Genomic DNA, 12,701 nt, shown 5'->3' on the forward strand with positions numbered 1-12,701 from the left:
GAGCTATTTGCCTGTCTAGAAAGTGTGAAATTTTATCACAATGTTATTCCAAGTACTCTGCAAAGTTGACAGCGGTTTGTCAAGCAAACTGAGAAAAATAAATGTGAACGCTCTTTCATCAGATGTTTATGAAGATTTAATTGTCTATAAACAATGATAGGTAATTGATTGATTGATGTTTTTTGCCACACTCAACAATTTTTCAGTTGTCTGGTGGTGCCCAGTTTTTATTGGTGGAAGAGAGAACCAAGATACAATATACCTGGGAAGAGGTCACCGGCCTTCCGAAAGTAAACTGGGAAACTTTCTCACTTACCGGCGCGAGCGGTATTCGAACACGATTAATTCTAATAGAGAAACAATTGTCTGATAAAGGGCGTTTATGAAACATCCCTTCCGCTGACGACAAATTGTTTACAACTTAAAGAGTTAACCACGTATTGTGGCATTATTGATTAATTGTATATTGTTTAACATCGCGCTCAATATTTTTTAAACTCATATGGAGACATCACCATTGGTGGTGAACACAAGCAATTGCATCGCTAGGGGTTGAATTTACTATTAAAGAGTAAAGGTATGTAACTCTAAAAGTCTACCAAAAAATAATAGGTATTTTCCCGAATTCATTTCGGCATATCTTGGAAAGTGTGCGAAATTTCGGGATGAACTTTGGTAGTAATGTCAATTGATTATGTATGAATATATTAGAATACAAAGTAGAATTTTATATCATTTTTATATCATTATATCATATTATATCATTTGCTTTATCGTTTTTCCATCAGCTAACTTAGGTACCCTATATTTAAAGTTATATACTCGACCCCAAAGAATGCAATTGCCTTTGGTGGTGAACGACTGCAAAATATTGGTCTATGCTTGGCTCTTACCGCCTTTGAAGAGATAGAGACCGTTATCGTGTCACTCTTTTTGCATAACGGGGCCTTGGTTTTTGTGATCTCATCCGAAGTACCGCCCATTTAGCATTTAGTCGCTTCTTACAACAAGCAAGGACCTATTTTAACCTGGATCGTCACGAGACTAATTGATCGCATTAGACAAGGGGCAAATAAAATTAAAGGGAAGGGCAACCCTTACCACGGTGTTGCTTTTATAAATAATGTATTACTTACTGATATCGTAAATGACAGTCTTTAACAACAAATATCTTTGCTTAACGATTAAATCAATATTAATCTACCATATATCTTAAATCAACTACGGTAAGAGAACGGTCATGGAAGTTTAATTTATGACGTCACACCGTTTGTTCCAGTTTATTTCATCAGCAGCTCTGTAAGCATGACTAGTCACAAACAGTTAAGTTTGTAGTCTTATGGATTTGAGCCCGTTCGTTCGGAAGAAGGAATTGAGAGAATATGACGTTCAGTCGAGTCGCAGATCAGGCAGACCATACACGTTTATTCATACAAATTTCTCAAACTTATCATTACAAAATTGATGGATCCATAGTTTTTATAGTCATTTCTTTTTCGATGACTTGGTTGGGTCAGGAATTTAAAAAAAACTTTCACATTTCCCCTTCCCATTAGTACAATTAATCTCTTGTCAGGAAGGCATCATCATCAAATCTTCCACATACACATCTTTGATGATCTTAGAATCTCATCAAAACCAGAACAGATGATGTGACGTCAAAATTATTGATTTTTGTGGTCTTGAATACAAAGGAGTTCCACATTATGACAACCCCTATGGAAGGCAGAAATTTCAATTTTTAACGTTTTCAAATTAGTACTGAAGCCTATCTAGACCATATTTCAACAGAATATTATGCCAAATTTTTATCATACAATTAATTCTATCATTTATCAAGTACAAATGTTTGAGGTTGCCTTCCCCCTTAAACTGGATCGCAACGTCAAAATTTTATTGAAGTGCTCAATCATAAATCCCATACAGATGTGGTATAACCATTGAAATATTGATACAATATCTGGATTATTATTTATGTGCGTGTGTGTGTTCAGGGTTGATAGGAAGGTGTTTGTTTACAAATTGACTATTTTAGAGCTTATATTTTTCTTTTAATTTGCAATAAACCCTGCATATAAGACGTTTCGATACGCCAACGAATCAAGCGCAAACTGAAATGAATCAATAGAAAGGTGAACAAACACTTTCAACAAAATATAATGACCGTTTGTCATTTTGTTATTGATATTCACAGTTTTAATGATTGATATACAGTTAGGCAAATACGATCAATGGGATTTTCCTTAAAAATGCACAGTTCAAATTAGAATTACATAATCTATATTTTTATATCGCTAAATGCCAAAGAAAAATCTACTTGTTTTCTTTTGGTAGACAAAAGAATAGACAATACCCAAATCTCCCTTCTAACGGAATAAATCGTCAGAATTTACAAGATCCTTAGAAGATTTGTCATATGTTCTACTCTCTGTGTGTTCCTGACCCGGAGGGATTTTACACACAGGCGAGCGAAGGAGTCCGCAGGTTGCGTTTAGGTCGCGATCATGTTGATAATTGTCTGAGGTCAGTGGACATGCAATATGATGTAAAACTTATACGGTACCAATTTTGATGCACCAGATGCGCATTTCGACAAATAATGTCTCTTCAGTGATGCTCAACCGAAATGTTTGAAATCCGAAATAACAATGAAGTTTTAGAGCTATATATTATAGGGAAAAACAGCGTGCCAAAAAACAGTAGAGTCATATTCGTCTAAGGATAAGAGCTATGCATGATGTTACACCATTACAAGGAATTAATTTTTCCACGTGTGTTCGAAATTGCCTCTTACATTTATGTATCAAGTTTAACAGTAGAAAATATGTCTTATACCTACACATAAAAACATCAAAGTTCAAGTTTAACCTTAGAAAATATGTCTTATAACTACACATACAAACACCAAACTTCAAGATTAACAGTAGAAAAAGGGGCCTTATACCTACATATAAAAAAACATCAAGTTTAATATTAGATGATGATTATTACACCTAAATATGAAAACAGTATTTAATAGTACTATTTTGTAGTATGAATGTAATTGGTTAAATTTTGAACAAACTGTTACACATATTGATTCAAATTAGCAAAATATAAGATTAACAAGAGGTACTGTGAGCAATGCTCACTACGAATACCCCCCGCTTACCCCAATCTCCCAAAAGGTGTTGGTAATAGGTATAAACTACCTCTTTTCTGAGTGTAAAAAACAAATGGCGTGACAAATGGAACTATATTGCTACTTCAATGTCCAGTGCGCGTGACCTTTGACCTTTTCACCCCAAAATCGATAGGGAACATCTTCATCCCATGGGTAGTCCATATGTATGAAATGGTGACGGTAAATGGAAAGGATAACGCTTTAGAGCCCGGAAACCATATTGCTACTTTGATGTCCAGTGCGCTTGACCTTTGACCTTTTGACCCCAAAATCGATAGGGAACATTTTCATTCCATGGGTAGTCCATATGTATGATATGGTGACGGTAAATGGAAAGGATAACGCTTTAGAGCCCGGAAACCATATTGCTACTTCGATGTCCAGTGCGCTTGATCTTTGACCTTAGACGGACAACCCGATTCCAGTATAACCCCCCCCCCCCCCCACAACTTGTTGCGGGGGTGTAATAATATAATTTACTTTGTTAAACACCACTCTGATTCCACGCACAAGTACTCTGAGGTTGAAATAAAATATATGCTAGAGTTCCTCATTGACAATATCTTCGTGGTCTTTGGTGATCAGGTCTTCCAACAGTCTGTTGGAATTCCCATGGGCACGAATCGTACTCCTTTGTTAGCTGACCTGTTTTTATATTCATATGAAGCAGAATTTATTCAAAAACTTCTACGTGAGAAGAAAAAATCTCTCGTTGTGACCTTCAATTCGACATTTAGATATATCGATGACGTTTTGTCTATTAACAATGATAGCTTTCATTCATATCACGAGTTGATATATCCCTGTGAGCTCAAAATAAAGGACACCACAGAGTCGTCCACTTCTGTTTCATACTTAGATATTCTATTGAAAGTAGACATTAACGGCAAACTGCAACTCAACTGTATGACAAACGGGATGATTTCAGCTTCTCCATCATCAACTTCCCACATTTATGTAGCAATATTCCATTATCACCTGCATATGGTGTTTATATATCTCAACTGATTCGATATGCAAGAGCTTGTTCTGGGTATAGTCAGTTTTTAAATCGAGGCAAGTTACTGACAAACAAGTTGATGGTACAGGGATTTCAACAGTCTCGATTGAAGTCAGCATTTTGCAAATTCTATGGTCGTTATAACGATCTAGTTCGTCAATACAACCTCGCATTGGGTCAAATGCTGTCTGACGTGTTTCATACCGATTGTTAAGCCGTTCTTGGCACACTGATTTGACTGCGGATAACTCCGTTTACCTGATCAGGATATGGGGCTCACGGCGGGTGTGACCGGTCAACAGGGGATGTTTACTCCTCCTAGGCACCTGATCCCACCTCTGGTGTTGAAAAAGAGAACCCAGCTACAATGTAAACTGGGAAACTTTCTCACTTACCGTCGCAAGCGGGATTCAAAGCCGCGCCGACCAGAGATGAGAGGCCGTGTGATTTTGAGCGCAATGCTCTAACCACTCGGTTACAGTGACACGGGGACGTGTCAATTCAAACAGTGTGGTATATAACAAGATCAAAATAGAATTCGTTTTATTCAGCTGTTACTTTTTGACGTCTAGCGGATGAGATCCCTGATGGATCTTGGTAGAATGAATGCAAGGTGAAAATAACGAACAGTGATCAATCTCATAACTCCTATAAGTTATTAGACAAACCCAAGTGAGTTAAAACGGAATCTTAATGTTATCATCCCTTTTATCAAAATAAAATTCAGTAAACTGACAAATATATGTAAAACAATATTTATGTCTTATAATGGAATCAAACAACAAAAATTCCAGGAATTGTAAAATACACCATCACCATATTCAAATAGTAACTTATACAAAGAATTGAAACTAGCACACGACATTTAAATGACAAGCAATGAAACATATTTCTTTCGCAAAATAAAAATGTTCTCGGGAGAAACGCGTTCATGTGTGTGCCTATATTCTTGATAAAACAATATTCAACGGCGATATATGCTGGTATATTTTGCTGACTGTCCCTTTAGTGTTCTGTAGAACATTTGGTAATCTTGACACAAATTGTTTAAGCGAAAATCAATTAAACACTTTTTTTTATGAAACTGCACACCATTTTGACATTCCATAGTCATTTGTTCTCGAGTAATTTTCTGACAATATACTTTCCTTACCTTTAGAAATGTTACCCCATATTGACTATCGGTGATGTTTTAACAAAATTCAACAGACGCATATTTATAATTTGTTGGTGGGGAATCTAGTGTTTAGTAAGTTACACCAAGGTGTCATTCTATCAAGGTTATGTCACACCATATGTTCTTTCTTGATCCTAAATCAGGCATGTCTGTATTCTAGAACTGTGATAAAGATGAAATATGTCAGCGAAGTTATAGTATGTATTTCAATATATGATCAAATTAGTACCTCAATGGCCCGATTCCACATATCGATCATACATTCCGCCATATTTATAATTTACCAATCAAACCTGTCTTTACTTATTTGCACTCTGACATGTTTCATACCGATTGAAGACATTCTCTGCACACTTAATATGACTACGGATTATTCTGTTTACCTGATCGAGATATAGGCCTGGTTTCATATGGGTTGATTACTCCTCTTAGGGAGATGATCCCGCCTTTTACTAAACACATCGTTTATCTTTTAAATGTCATTAAAGCGAGTATTGAATATTTTCTACAGACCGTATCAGTGGAATTTAGCGAGACATAAATTGAACGATTTTTCCATGAGAAATAGGTGTATTTATTTTTAGAGAGACCTAATTTAAGCGCCTTTATGATTCAAGTTATTATTAGTTTCTCTGTTGTTATCTTCCTATATTTATGTAGCAATATTCCATTATCAACTGCATGAAAAGGTTATTTTCACTACAGCTTACATACACACTGTTTACCCGATCAAGACATTGGACTCATAGCGGATATTACTGGTGATTAGGGGGTACTAACTGAGTTACTCCTCCCACCTCTGGAGTGTCCAGGGGCCATGTTTGCCGTACTGTTAAGTTTATATTCTTTTAGGGATAAACTGTTCGTTATGTTCACTTCTCGTTTTACTATTGCAGTAAAGTATTTACAGCTACATAAACGTCACGTGGTCATCTTACCCATAAATTACCTCCACAGATACATCGCTTTGCATTATACAGTAGAAACTATAGCATGTGGATATGATTGATTGATTTCATATTATTTAACGTTCCTCTAGAGGTTTTCACTCACATGGGGACGTCACCATTGCCGGTGAAGGGCTGCAAAATTTAGGCCTATGCTCGGCGTTTACGGCCTTTGAGCAGGGAAAGTTCTTTATAGTGACACACCTTCTGAGACACGGAACCTCGATTTTTGCGGTGTCATCTGAAGGACCGCCCCATTTAATCACTTCTTACGATATTCAAGGGGTACAGAGGACCTATTCTAACCTGGAACTTCACGGGCACATACGGAAATGAAAATAATTCTTTAAAAAACCCACCAAATACTCTTTTCTTTTATAGCTGACTGTGAACTCGAACATTTATCCTCTAGCTTGTGTTCACATTTTCCTTACGGTTGTCATATCAATGCTCATTATGTAATATAATATATGCTCTGAATTTATAGCTACAGCAAAAAAAACCCACACCTCTTTATCGATGCTGATATTCATTTCAATATCTCTTCATCTCGGACCTTCTATCACCTCTGTCAGAGATCTAGAATAATTTTGATTTCATAATTCGACGCGGAGAACGACAGATATTTGCCGATATTCAAAACTGCAAAGAGATGAGGGCACGAATTCCACAATGATATTTCTGTCCCAATTCTATTTACACCGTATAAGTCTTTTAAGTTCCCTTTTCACTGCATTACTGATGCTTGCATAAAAAATCATATCCAATGGTTTCATTATTCCTAACGCTAAAGCGGTATAAATGTATACAGTCGATTGTGCAAAGGATGCGGAGTTGGTGGTAGTGATTATATAAATGAATGACAAGAATATCGGAATTTCCTGAATGATGAAAGATATACCTAAAACTATGTTAATTTTCATCATAACTAGGTATTTTACATTGCGAAGTTTCCCATCACTTTGGCGTGTCAGTAATTTCATTTTCTTCATTTCCTTCCTGATACAGAAAACTAGTATGACAGTACAAACACAATGTATAAGAATGGGCAGAGCATTGAAATATCCCAGCTGAACAACAATCACGAACCAGTGAATGACGAAGTGGAACGAGTCAGAGAAATATGCATGGTCTTCGTCTATCGCACATGCGTCGATTCTTGTCAATGGTAAGCCCATGACAAATTCTTGAATCATTGGGATGGCCGTAATGGGAGCTGAATATAATGCCGTACAATACACTACGGTCACGAACAGATGAACAACCGATAGCGGTATAAAAAAATATTTTAAGTTCCATCTTCGCATTTGGAATGGAAAGAGAAACAAAAAAGCTTGGTGGATTAACATACCGGATTTAATCCATATGGAAGCTGCATTTAAAGCCGATTGAATGCGGAATGAGATCAGTAAAAGCCAGCAAATTCTGTATTCAACAAAACCGTAATTCATTTTCAGGATATTGAGAATCCCATCCCTGATGCCAGTGACCAGTAAATAGATGACATCTAAAGCGATGATACAAACCAAGCATTTCTGTGTCGGTCCATACAGTCGTTTCCTTTTGAACGCAATCAGAAGGAAAGCATAGGTAATTACTGGTAAAATCCACAAGTATGGCGTGACGAAATGTGTTAGTTGAGCACCGAATTCCCCATAAACATCGCGATATGTGATGGCTGCGTCTGTATCAATATTACCCTGTACAAGATCATTCACAATGTTCCAATATTTCTTGAGAAGATATTCACTTGTTCTCGACATGTTGTACTATGCTTTCATTTCCTTCAATTAATCTGATTGTCAATGTCTCGAGATATTGTCATGTACTAGAATGAATGCATTTGACACGTGACGGGTTTTTATGCTTTTGGAAGATTTACAAATCTTTCCTGACGTGTTTGAACGTTTACTATTAACCTGAAACGAGATAGCTGTGAAAATTGCCTGGTGTTTGGTTATAGTTGCTCCTAGATAATTAATAAGGACGATTCTGCTGGAGAGATTATATAAATAAATATGTAGATAGATAGCTTATATTGATATCTGTTAAGAAGGTATCCATTATATCAGGCAGATAACATGCTATATCTCAGGTTTACATGAAACTTTGTGCACAGGTTCCTACTGACCCCAAAATGAAATTTGCCATATAAAAAGTTTCTATCATGTTTAGTTTGGGTTCGTCATGGAAAAACAACTTTAAGATAATTTTTGGTGCAAAAACGTCACGAAATATTGGGGAAAAGTGCTATGTTTAAACAGCGCTAAAATGTCATATAACTAAGAAATAAAGAAAAGTAATATTTCATATGTTAGATATACACTATATGCAATAACTAAGAGGGTTGTTGTGTGTATATTCATCCAATGAATGAATTTATCAATTGTTAAAATTGCACATATTTCACATCGATATATTTTACAAGATAATGATCAAAACCTAAGATTTCATAAAAATCAATACAATATCTCACAAGAAATAAATTGTGTATAACAAGAAACTTGAAGAGGTGTATTTCAATTTACAAAAATAAATTCAGTGGGAAAAGCAAGGTTTGATGGTAAAAAGTTGAACTGAAATCTCTAAATTTCCCATAGGTGGAAAAGGGTCAACTACTTAAATGAAGATTGTTGAACTACATATATATGAAAAAATATGAAGTAGATATAACCAATCAATGAATAACAAATTAAAATTCATGAAAAATTACTAGAACCTATGAACATTCAGAAATAAATTTCATGTCTTTATGTACATTCTATATAATAAAGGTTAAAAAAATGCCTATATAAATCATACTAAATTTTACAATGTTGATTTTTAGAGGTCATTTCTGACACAGGATTTGAGATAATAGTCAATTAATTAACACACATATATGGAGTTCAAATTATCAGTAAATCAAATTTTAATCAATTGCCTATCATGAAGAATCTTAATTCATTCACTCACAATGCAAATTTAAAACATAAAAGACTAGCCTACCTTATATATAGTTCAGGAGAATTGCCTACTGTAGGTTATATTTTCTTAAAAGTAGATCAAACACAAAGGGTGGAGGTTAGAAAGATTGATCGATGTTTTCCGCCACACGCAACAATTTTTCAGTTATTTGATGGTGCCCAGTTTTTATTGGTGGAAGAGAGAACCCAGATATAATGTACCTGGGAAGAGACCAACGACCTTCCGCAAGTAAACTGAGAAACTTTCTAACTTACTGGCGCGAGCGGGATTCAAACCCGCGCCGTCTAGGTGAGAGGCCGTGTGATTTTGAGTGCAGTGCTCTAACCACTCGGTTAGAGTGACACGGCGACGTATTAATTCAAACAGTGAGGTATGTAACAAGATCACAATACAATTCTTTTTAATACAGCTGTTGCTTTTTGACGTCTAGCGGATTAATGAGATCTATGATGGATCTTGGTAGAATGAATATTAGACAAAAACGAATGGGTTGAAACGGGGTCTTAATGTCCTCCTCCATTTTATCAGAATAAAATTCAGTAAACTGACAAATATGTATAAAATATATTTATGTCTTATAATGGAGTCAAACAGCAAACAATCCAGGAATTGTGAAATACACCATGATGAACATATTCATATAGTACCTACTACAAAGCACTAAACCACGACATCCAAACGACAAACAACGAACCATATTGCGTTTGCAAAATAAAAGAGTTCTTTGGAGAAACGAGTTTATGTATGCGCCTACATTCTTGATAATACAATATTCAACTGCTATATATTCTGGCATACTCTGCTGACTGTGACACTGGGCTCACGGTGGATGTGACCGGTTATCGGGGGGTATTATGTTTGCTGTACTCTTAAGTTTATATTCTTTACGGGATAAACTGTTCGTTATGTTCACTTCTAGTTTTACTATTCCAGTAGAGGACTTACAGCTGCATCACCGTCACATGGTCATCTTACCCATAAATTACCTCCACACATTATACGGTAGAAACTATAGTATGTGGATATGATTGATTGATTTCATATTGTTAAACGTTCCTCTCCAGAATTTTTCACTCACATGGGGATGTCACCACTGCCGTTGAAGGACTATAAAATTTAGATCTATATTCGGTGCTTACGGCCTTTGAGCAGGGAGGGTTCTTTATCGAGCCACACCTGCTGTGACACGGTACCTCGGTTTTTGCAGTCTCATCCGAAGAAGAGCTCCATTAAATCACTTCGTATGACATGCAAGGGGTACTGAGGACTTATTCTAACCTGGATCCTCACGGGCACATGTGGAAATGAAAATGTTTCTTTAAAAACAAGCCAGTGCCACCAAATACTCGTTTCTTTTATAGCTTGCTGTGAACTCGAACATTTATTATCTATCTTGTGTTCACAGTTTCCTTACGCTTGTCATATCAATGTTCATTCTGCAATATATGCTCTGAATTTATAGCTACAGCAAAAAAACCTCTTTTTCGATGCTAATATTCATTTCAATATTTCTTCATCTCAGACCTTCTTTATAACCTCTGCCACAGATCTAGAATACTTTGATTTCATAATTCAATGGGGAGAACGACAAATTTTTGTCGATATTTAAAACTGCAAAGAGATGAGACCACGAATTCCACAATGATATTTCTACTCGAATTCTATTTACACCGTATAAGTCTTTTAAGTTCCCTTTTCACTGCATTGCTGAGGCTCGCATAAATAATCACATCCACTGGTTTCATTATTCCTAACGCTAAAGTGACAAAGACAGTTACAGTCGATTGTGCAAAGGATGCGTAGTCGGTCGTAGTCATTAAATAAATGTATGAGAAGAATATCGGAATTTCCTGAATGATGAAAGATATACTTAAAGCTATGTTAATTTTAATCATAACTAGGTATTTAACATTACGAAGATTCTTATCATTGTTGCTTGTCAGTAATTTCATTTTCTTCATTTCCTTCCTGATACAGAAAGCTAGTATGACAGAACAAACACAATGTATAAGAATGGGCAGAGCATTGAAATATCCCAGCTGAACAACAATCACGAACCAGTGGATGACGAAGTGGAACGAGTCAGAGAAATATGCATGGTCTTGGTCTATCACACATGCGTCGATTTTTTTTAATGGTAAGCCCATAACGAATTCTTGAATCATTGGGATGCCCTTAATAGGAACTGAATATAATGCTACACAATACACAACAGTCACGAACAAATGAACAACCGATAGCGGAATGAAAATATGTTTTAAATTCCACCTTAACATTTGGAATGGAAAGACAAACAAAAGAGCTTGGTGGATTAACATACCGGATTTAATCCATATGGAAGCTGCATTTAGAGCCGATTGAATGCGGAATGAGATAAGTAAAAGCCAGCAAATTCTGTATTCAACAAAACCGTAATTCATTTTCAGGATATTGAGAATCCCATCCCTGATGCCAGTGACCAGTAAATAGATGACATCTAAAGCGATGATACAAATCAAGCATTTCTGTGTTGGTCCATAGAGTCGCTTCCTTTTGAACGCAATCAAAAGGAAAGCATAGGTAATTACTGGTAAAATCCACAAGTATGGCGTGACGAAATGTGTTAGTTGAGCACCGAATTCCCCATAAACATCGCGATATGTGAAGGCTGTTTCTGTATCAATCCTACCCTGTACTAGATCATCCACAAATTTCCCATAATTCTTAAGAAAATCTTCACCTGTTCTCGACATGTTGTATTCTGCTTTCTTCTATTGATCTGATTGCCAATGTCTCGAAACATTTATATGTACCAGAAGGGGTGCATTTGACACGTGACAGGTTTTTAAGCTTTCGGAGGATTTACTAATCTTTGCCGAAGTGATCGAACGTTTGCTCTTAAGCTGAAACGATATAGCTGTGGAAACTTCCTGGTGCTTGGTTGAAATTGCTACTAGACAATTAATAAGAACGATCCTGCTGAGGGGATTATGTTTTTAAATATGAAGATAGATATCTCATATTGATATATATTAATATGAAATTGCTATGCATGTTCTTCTGAACGAAATGACTATCAGACAGGTCTAATTGTACAGTTGTAAAATCTTCGATTCTCTTTTCAACCGGTCACGTTCGTATGTTTTATTCTAAAACATTTAAATGCCGCCCTAACTTAAAACAGAGAGGTCGATCAGTTCTTCATATATTTCTTAGAATATATAAAAGAAATTCATAAGTGACAGGTATGAGTTAGACCGATTGCATCTCTGACTGAAGTTTAAAGAAAAGTGCTTTTAACGCAGGAATGATATACATACATTATATATGAGCACTAAAATAACCAATGAGATGAACAGTTACTGTCTTATATCATTCCCTTCCTCAAGACAAAGGAAGAAGTTTACCGGAAGTAGGCGAAATATAGTAATTGTCTGGCTTGATTTACGTAAAAACAACTTCTAACGG

This window comes from Ostrea edulis, chromosome 8, assembly GCF_947568905.1.
Source record: "Ostrea edulis chromosome 8, xbOstEdul1.1, whole genome shotgun sequence".
NCBI classification, from domain to species: domain Eukaryota; kingdom Metazoa; phylum Mollusca; class Bivalvia; order Ostreida; family Ostreidae; genus Ostrea; species Ostrea edulis.